This window comes from Ruditapes philippinarum, unplaced genomic scaffold (assembly GCF_026571515.1).
Source record: "Ruditapes philippinarum isolate M1 unplaced genomic scaffold, ASM2657151v2 ctg20251_1_1_1_1, whole genome shotgun sequence".
NCBI lineage: Eukaryota > Metazoa > Mollusca > Bivalvia > Venerida > Veneridae > Ruditapes > Ruditapes philippinarum.
Genome location: NW_026863248.1, coordinates 1 through 9,909, shown reverse-complemented (window position 1 = coordinate 9,909; position 9,909 = coordinate 1). Strand labels below are relative to the sequence as shown.

The 9,909-nt window shown below is 30.9% G+C and overlaps 1 long non-coding RNA gene across 1 annotated transcript; it reads right to left on the bottom strand.

The window, feature by feature from the left end:
• Positions 1-499: 499 nt before the first annotated feature.
• On the bottom strand, positions 500-3,906 carry LOC132721585 (uncharacterized). Its single transcript, XR_009624483.1, has 2 exons — positions 3,619-3,906; positions 500-1,174 (listed from the first exon to the last, which is right to left on the bottom strand). It is a non-coding gene; the product is annotated as an uncharacterized LOC132721585 (long non-coding RNA).
• Positions 3,907-9,909: the final 6,003 nt, after the last annotated feature.

The following is a 9,909-nucleotide window of genomic DNA, read 5'->3' as shown; positions in this document are numbered from 1 at the left end:
ATAAATATACCAAGGATATACGGGACCGTATTTTCTACATATACAGAGGATATACGGACTCGTATTTTCTACGTATACAGAGGATATACGGAACCGTATATTCTACATATACAGAGGATATACGGACTCGTATTTTCCACATATACAGATGATATACGGAATCGTATTTTCTACATATACAGAAAATATACGGAATCGTATTTTCTACATATACAGGGGATATACGGAATCGTATTTTCAATATATACAGGGGATATACGGAATTGCATTTTTTAGTTGTCCACAGGGAATACAGAACTGTATTTTCTTGATAAAAGAAGATACAGATAATATCAAAAGCATGCATTTACATATAAGTGACACGTATACATGACCGAAATGCAGACTTGTACAATAGAACATGTTTTATTACAAATTTTGAATGGGAACTGTAAAGTCATGTGCTTAAGAACTTTATCTTCACAATTGGAGTATTTCAAATAATAAAGTAAACACCAAATCGAGTCACTCTTAAATATTTATTATTTCATAAACATATATTCAATATGTATACATATATTAAACAAAATAAACATGTCTTCGCTACAACAGTCATATATTGTTGCAAGCCTTATTCCAGAGGGACAAATTAATGTAGCGTTGCAACGGAACGGCGATATACCGGTATGATGCGATACAGAGTCATGAAATACGTATCACAGTGGAGAAAATCCGCACTGCGATATTTTCTTTAGAGATCGAGTTATACATGTACATGTTTCGATATTTTCAAGCCGTAACATTTATGAATTGCATGTTGTTTAAATCTAGAACAAACTATACCAACTTGAAATTCGATTCTATTTATCTTAACAATGATTTTTATGAGCCACTTGTTTTACACCCATAAAATATTTTGAAGATATTCATATCATTTGTTCGTGTTAACATTCACATATTATTTTAGGAAAATGAGTTCATAGCACAAATTGATTATTACAGAAAGTTTAAATAATAATAATTAAAACTAAAAATCCGTATTCACAGAAATTCGTCATTCAAACACAGTTCTTAAAAGCACTTAAATATATCAATCATCTATAGGAATGTTACGTAGACCAGTGTGACGGTGTCTATTTCGTGACGTAGGAAATGTTATCTCCAGATATTACAATCTTCTTCGGCATGTGTGTATCTGAAAAAGAGAGTTTAAAATCCTGTTTAAATAGTGTCATGAAATAGTTATCACAACTTTCAAAAAGACTATACACACGCATTTTTTAAGCGTATACATTTATACATTTTTTTTCTAACGCAAATTTCAAAATTATTTTATATTATTAGGATAAAGATGTCATTTATAAGCAACCATTACACAGGATTTAAATGAAATGATTAATCTATGACGGATGATAAGTTATATGTTTTTGTTCTAAAACCTTTACGAATATATTTATTTCACACCTGTAATATAAATGATAATGGTATCTTTGTTCTATGTAAAGAGTGTTTTATTGATTAAAAATATATTAATACAAAATAACATTGTATTGGGAAAAAGTGCTGACATAATCTTTTTGATCGTTTTACGATGTAAATTAGCGTCGTTAGTAGGAGTCAATTCGTTTGAAAAAAGGCTTAAAAAGAACAGATATTTTTACTCAGATGTAGATCCGTGTTTGCACAATGATATCCATTTAAGTAAAAGGCGGAATACCCAGCTATTCTTCTCATTTATATTAAACGTTAATCTTAACAAATTTGCATTATTATTTGTTTCAATTTCAATTGTTTCAAAAACAATCTCATCAACGAATGAATACCTTCAATATACAATAGTGTAGATTAATATTTTTTTATTGTTAAGACTGTTTAACTAGGTAAGTTGACAATAGAATCTCTTACAGTGTGTCATCTCTAAAAATAAAGTGATAATTCTCACGAAATATAAATCAAAATATCCTCCTTTCCTATAGCATAATCTGATAGTATGAAATCAAATTCAGATAATAAAATATACGTATCATATGTGACAATTGCATAAAATAACATAGGAATATTTTAGTTAATGCATGCGAATGCGACTATTACGTGCGCACGTGAAATATTTACGTATCAACGCAATATGTTTCACGTGCGCACAAGTAATGTGCGTTTAGTATGATAATTAAGTGACGAGGTGGTCAAGTCCACTATCGAGGTGTAAAACAGCTATCATATTGTGTTTATTATCTTCAAACAGGCTAGCTATATAAATAAAATTATCAACAAATTTACCAACTCTCAGCGTAATGCAGTAGGTAAGGTTGTGGTAAATATCAATGCAAGACAGCTAGGCTCGGATTGCACCTTTTTCCCAAAAATATTGCTTTATAATTATCAATCAGGTAGGAAAGTTTTGTATCATTTATTGTAAAGATTATAAATGCTGTGATATTTTCTATTAACTTCTCATTTTGTTTTAAATGTAGCTATATTTAGCCCTATTTAGCAAGTTGGTGCAAACTTATACCAATGCATGATACTGTACACAGACTGTTTCAACTATAGTTAAGTTTGCACGAAATACTATTGCACTGCAAAAGTACTATGACTACTACATATCAATAACATATATAAAAGTGATTAAACTGTAAAGAAAGGTGACCTTTTCGAAAACCTAGCTAAACACCGTTTTCCGGTACGTTACGGATTTAGCTCTGGGGAATTACACCAAATGAAATACATAACACAGTTACATGATATTTCTATTTTTCTATCATTATTTTACCGTTTAAGGTAAAAAAAATTGATGTTTTTGAAAATTATCAATATTCATTTAATATCCTCTCAAATTTTTCAAAAAAATAAATTGTTTATGATGAAAATCAATAAAATTTAAACAGACGTAGTGGAATCTTCCATAATAAATAAGGTTATTTTCTGCGTAAACTTGTGTATTTACTTTATTTTTTGTATGGAATTATTCATACAATGATATTTAATTATTTTCTTATAAAGAAATAACAGTTTTATTTCAATTTAATTTTAAAAAAAAAATAAAAAAAGGCCGAAAACATCGAGTTCGCTATTACAATCCATTAGGTGAATTCCCCAGAGCTATATACAGAAAGTACCGGAAAACGACGTTTAGCTAGGTTTTTGAATTCTTGAATATTTTTTGATACAGTAATATGTTTAAGAAAAGAAAACAAATTTAATAAAATAAAGTCGCATGCACATTGCATCTATGTCAAACCATTGTGTGTGTTCGATTTAATTCTTATATTTTATATATTTGATTTTTGCATATTAAAAGCAAGTATGGTTTAGCATTTTCAAATGCGCGGCAAAATGCTTATATCATATATGCCTTAATTGACATCATTTTATGAAGTGTGACATCATTCCGCCTAAGAATTGATTCTAACAAGATATAAAAGAGAACCAATGTATGTATAACTAACCACATTTATTCTTGTCAAAATAAATGCGTGTAATTAAGGAAATTTGACTTTGCCTTGAGAAAGAATTAAACACAAGATGTCAGTACAGAGTGGAATATATATGAGTCTGGGTAACTCTTCTTTACAGACAGTATGTCCGTGTAATTGTCTTATTCTATTCACAAAACACAACAATATATATACGTGAACTTACATCTATATAACTTGCTACCATACTTTGCTTCATCTACAATTGCTGTAAAGAGGGCACAGCTGCATTTCTAGAAGATTTAACTGTCCTGAAAAATCATAATATAACTTCAGCATAAAATGATAAAGAGCACATTGAACATATTTCATAAGTGATCACATGTGCGAAAGTGTTAATACTGTAGGAACGTGTTCACTTTTATGTGCATGTGTAGTTATGTATTTTGTGTGTTCGTGCGTGCGAGTATTACCATATTGCTTTATGTGAAATATAAGTCAAAATATGGAATGTCGAAAAATGTGTTATGTACAAAGGCTCAAAATAGTTTTTCAAGCGTTTAAATTCATGTATAAACAGCCACCGGAAAATCTTTGCACCACCGGGATAGTGGCAAACTTCACTACCATTTATACTTGCCCTAAACACTCAAAAATCATTTCATCCGATAGATTTAATGTTAATCATTAATAATTGACTTCATTTAAAGCTATTTTTAATTTTTTTCTTATCAAAAAATGTATTTTAAAAAATTTGTCCGGGCGGAATTTCATGTATTCCAACCGGAATTATGCTGTCCGGGCGGAATTATTTAAATTCCAATTGGAATTTATTCCAACATTATTATTTATTCCAACGGGAATTTCAATTTTTATGAAATTGTCGAAATACATAAACACATGCTTAATATGTATTTGTATGCATTTTCTTGTTGAAATAACGTCTATTTAAGCATTTTTCGGAAAATCCGATCGGATTTTTTTCCATTAAATTTAACTGGATAAAAATCCGATTGGAATAAAACCCAACTGGACATTATTCCAGTTGGAGTTTTTTCCAATACTTTTTATTGGAAATAAATCCTATTGGAATTAATTCCAATTTAAAAGGAATGGAAATTAATCCAATTGGAAGGTAATATATGTTAATATTTAAGGTAGTTTTATGTAATTCACGGACAAAATAAAGACAAAATATGGGCCGAAACGTGTTAGAGCCGATTTTTGCACGGGCCGATTTGATGTAATACTAAACTGCTGACGAATGATGATATATATGATAATTTATATAAGAAACTGCTAACTAGTTTAAATAAAGAAGCGTTATCGTAAACTGCTGACAAGTTAGATAAAGAAGGAAAAACATTGAAGATGTCAATTAGGTGTCAACTAGCTATAAGTGTTAATCTAGGCGAGGTCGAAAGATGCTTGATAAGACGTATTTTCAAGATGACACTATTACAAATAATAAATATTGATATATAAATAAAAATTGATATATTTTTCAATGTCTATTGTTAAATTATTTTATTTCAGTATGTAAATGAAATGTCTTCTATGTGATATATATTGGATAAAATTTAGAAAATGTAGTCATAATATGGTGATCTTACATAAAAAAGAATATCATAATATATATATATATATATATATATATATATATATGCATCATAGTTAAAATATATACATATATGGTAATGTATAGTATAACAATTTATCATGATCTTTTTCGTATTTTGTGCAAATCTGAATAAAATAGAATAAACAATAAGAGGATTTTATCTTTTTCATCAATTGTGATGAGCCGGAAAATTAATTTTTTAATGGAATAATTGCAAATTCTTTTAAACTATTTTGTTTATGTGTGTTCGCTATCCTTAATAAACTCTGACTAGAAAATAAATTGCGCGTAAAACTTCCTTGTTTTCTGTTCGCACCTACAAAATATACAATATCGAGATTGACTTGCCCCGAGGTCATAAGAATTTAAACAATTTTCGCAATTTGTCGATTATAATCGCAGATGCAGTCAGGTGGTAGCGGACAAAATACAATAAACATAACAGTCCAAAATATTTTATTGAATAATGAAGTGAAATGCTGACCAGTTTGAGTGAGTGAGTGAGTGAGTGAGTGAGTGAGTGAGTGAGTGGTGAGTGAGTGAGTGAGTGAGTGAGTGAGTGAGTGAGTGAGTGAGTGAGTGAGTGAGTGAGTGAGTGAGTGAGTGAGTGAGTGAGTGTACCGTCTGCAAAGTTAATATATTGTATTTAGTCATGTCGATCATTGATTAATAAAGTAAAAAAATATATATTTGGGGCATAATGAACATATAATAAATCTTTTTTTTTTAATATGTTGAAAAATATCTGTATAATTAAATATAAGTATGTGTATCACCTTACCTGTAATTGGTAAGTATATTTTACCTTTTCGTCATGTCGAATTTAGCTTTTAAAATTGTCAAAACATTTTCAATCTATTTCATTTTAGTTCTAAAATGTGCACATGAATATCCCTTTGAGAATGTTGTAGGACAATAACATTAAACTCGATGAGCAGATACAGTAAGAAATGCATTCATTCATTCATTCATTCATTCGATGATTACCGTATCAATCACTTGAATGTAAAATTGGGCGGGGTTTAGCTTATGCAGTTCTTTTTTTCAGTTACAAAAGAATAAAGGAATTCTCATGCTGATGATGATGATTATGATGATTATGATGATGATGATGATGATGATGATGATGATGATGATGATGATGATAATGATGATGTAGCTGTTGTGTATACATGTATTCATAATGCATTTTAGATTGATATTGTCACATATATGTTATATATGTATTTCAATCAATGTCTTACATTAGAATGTTTGAGGCTGCACTATGTACACAAGTCGATCAGTAATAATTATCATGTTCAATTTATAGTGTTATTAAGAAAAATGCCTCGTTGTTCAAAATTGGGGAAGATTACGACAACTTAACACCTTTACAACAGAACTCCTTCACCGCAGCAACCCTTTAATGAAGAACATCAGCTTCCGATAATCAGGCTTTATCATTTATCGACTACATATAAGAATACACCTTAAGGCAAATAACTTAACGGACCCCTGTAGCGTTGAATGCCATATATATCGAACACTCGTAGACGCTGTCTTTATCTGATCGCGATCACTCAGGCGCTTTAACTTCCTTACTCTTGACAATCATAAATATCAGGCATCCGAAGGTGCTGTCTTAATCTGATCGGGGTCATAAGGCGCTTTGACCGCATTACTTCGATCAGAACAAGCATCTACAAGATAAAGAATCAGGTTCAACATTTCAAAGTTATCTCTTGAAATACAAATGACAAAAATTGCGGAATTGCATTGTTAGAAATCAAGTCGCAACTTTTCGGCCCTATTCGTCAGTCTTCGAATAAGGACCTCGTCGAATATCAAGAATATACAGAACGGATACGGTGTTTCGGTTTAATCTATAAAAAGAAACTAAACATGTAAACAAATTTTAATTAATTGCTTGAAGTCGTTGACATTTTTTTTAAATATATTAAGTAAAATACCATCTTAAATAAGTAAATTCGTAGAAAAAATAAAAACACTACTAACTGAAATAGATGACTGGACTAAAGCATACGGTTTCATAATAAAATCTATCAAAAGGCAAATTATATTTATAGAAAAACAAAGAAATTGTATACAAGTATCCGGCGAAATTACTAGGAATGAAATTTGATAAAACTTGAAAATGGAAAAATCATATCGATCATTTAATAACGCGATGCGAGAAATATCACAATATAATGTGATCACTTAAAGGAAAAGAATGGGGGCGGTGGCTGACAAAAAATGCCTATACATACTTTATGATGTACTTTACATTGAAAAATTTATTACGGATGTATTATATACTAAAAAAACCTCTCATAGTAATTACGGGCGCTTACCTAGATACACACACTGAACAACTACATATAGAAATGAATACGCTGAAATAAGACGTGAAAAATGCACATTTAAATATTGGACCTAGCCTGGGATTCAGGCGTTGATAGTTTTTGCTTATTTATAACATTTTTTTTTCATAACATATGCGCTAAAATATTCCGTATTCGTTCGTCGTTATGATAGTATCAACGCCTGGGGAAACCTGCGGGGTTTCCCATGTAATTATCTGCTAATGATAATCCTATTAATAGACCAATTAGCACGTGACCAACAAGTCACGTGACTAAATCGAAATCGAGGCGAGGATGCTGAATGATGCAAATTTGACGCCATTTTTACGGATCATTTAATCGGCAACAGCGAATGTTTTTTTTAATAATGTAAGTGCAGTTTATTGAGGATACCTATCTTATAGACACGAAAAAGGCTGCAGTACGAGTAAGACTTTAATGCACGTACTAAAATTGTAATAAGACGAGGTAATTCGCTGTATTTTTGGTGTTTTGATGGTTTGTTTGGAACGAAGTCGGACTCGGGATGGTTGAAGGTTGAAAATGTTTCAAGGATGGAAAGTCTGGTCGATCTTCCTGAAACGCCAAGAAAGAATTACCCACCAGATGGAACATGTATCTTATGTGTTCAGCATATTTCTGAAAGCAAACGGCGCATTAAACTGTTCAAAAACGGATCTCCTACGGAAGTTTCGGTTTTAATTTCGGATATATTACAGGAGGATGTGTTATGCGGGTCAATACTCTCAAAATGACCCGTTATGTTTCTAAATATAAATTTTATGGTGATACCGGAAATTCGAAGAGCTGAAGTTTATTATGGTGCAAGATTCATCAGAATACGTAAACAAATAAATGAAATATGCCCCCAAAACACTGATTTTCGGCCGAGTTTATCTCCCAAACCAGTAGTGTGTAGGAATTGTTTTGACCGTGCGAAAACTGTACATACAAAATTGTCTGGTATCAAAGCAGGATATCAGACATTTAAAAAGTCAACACAACGTGTGAAAAGGTGTAATGACAGTCCTGGTCAAAGTGTAAAACGTACTCCCTTGAAATGCATAACGAATTTAGAAAAAACAAAAGTCAACAGACCACTTTTCACAAGTCCAGCTAACATCGGCTCTACTTCATCAGAAATCAGCTTGGTAAAACCTGTAATCAAGGTGCATGCCTCTACCCAAACACATGATCAAATTTCGGATATCACCAGTGTAGAAGTTGTAAGTGCTTATATGTAATTGTAAATATATAATTTTTAGAAAAAAAATTGTAGCCTTGATCTCTTATCAGATATTTGATGTAGGCAAATTGAAAGTAAGCTGTCTAGAACAGTTGATTTTGAAACAGTTTGAATAATTTTAATACTTTTCAAGAGAATCCTTAATTGGGTATGTGACGCTGTCTGGACGGATTTTAGCAAAGAACTGTAGTTTAAGAGTTACTTTTCTTGGGAATTGAAACGCCATTTGGCCTTCGAAATGTGAAAAGAAATTTCACAATTTATTGGTATTATTATATACCGGTATAACTGCAGTATTTAGTTATTTCATTTATAAGCTTTCTATTCTGATAATTATGTAATTATTTAAAACTTCAGCTGTCAGTTACCTAGCTACATGTAAGAAATGTTTATTTGATTTGTTTCACGTTTTGATCATTGTGTCGAGTAAACTATCACACAAATAGAACGCAGGCATTCTTATACAAGCCTGACACATTTTGCTAGTAATTTATGGTTATTTTATGATCTGATATATCATAAATACCAGGATGTTCTCGGGCATTTTCACTGAACTACCAGGGGCTTAATAAGGCCCAATTCCAAGTACAAAATAGCCCCCTTTCAGTCATCAAATTTTAAGCACTGGCCCAGTGGCTCCATGGTCCATGGCCAGTGTATATTAGTTTGAGCCAGTGTAAGTTTTAAGAAAATTAAGTTAAATATATAGTAGAATAAATTCAAAACTGGAATTCGGGCTAGTAAATTCAAAATCTTAAATTCATTGACTAATTTTACATAACAATCCAACAGCAGCCCAAAAATATAAAAATTTTACAACAATTGAGAAAAATTGAACTGTTTGAAATTTCTTACATGAACTAATATGATTATATTATGTATCTTAAGTCACATATATATGTAAAATTTCTTAAATTCCCTAAAGTGTCATTTTTTTTCCAATTTATAACGAGCCGTTGCAATGTACTATTTTTTAATATTGTCTTAAATTATAAACACACCCCATAACTGGTTGCAAGTAGACCAGTTGATTCGGGGTAGAACAATAGTCCACTTGGTTAAGTTTTTTATCCAGATTCCAGTATTTGATTATAGTATATTTCATTGAAAATTATGTCAGAGACATAGAAAGAAAATTTACATATCTTGGTAATCCGGTTTAAAACTGAGATTTATATAGTTACACCGGAATTATTTTCCATGATTTTAGGAACATGACCCATCATGTGACCCATGGAATTGGGAATTTCAGCAATGTTTTATAAAAAATTGTTGATGTTCTTAGATGTGTGATAAGTCAAG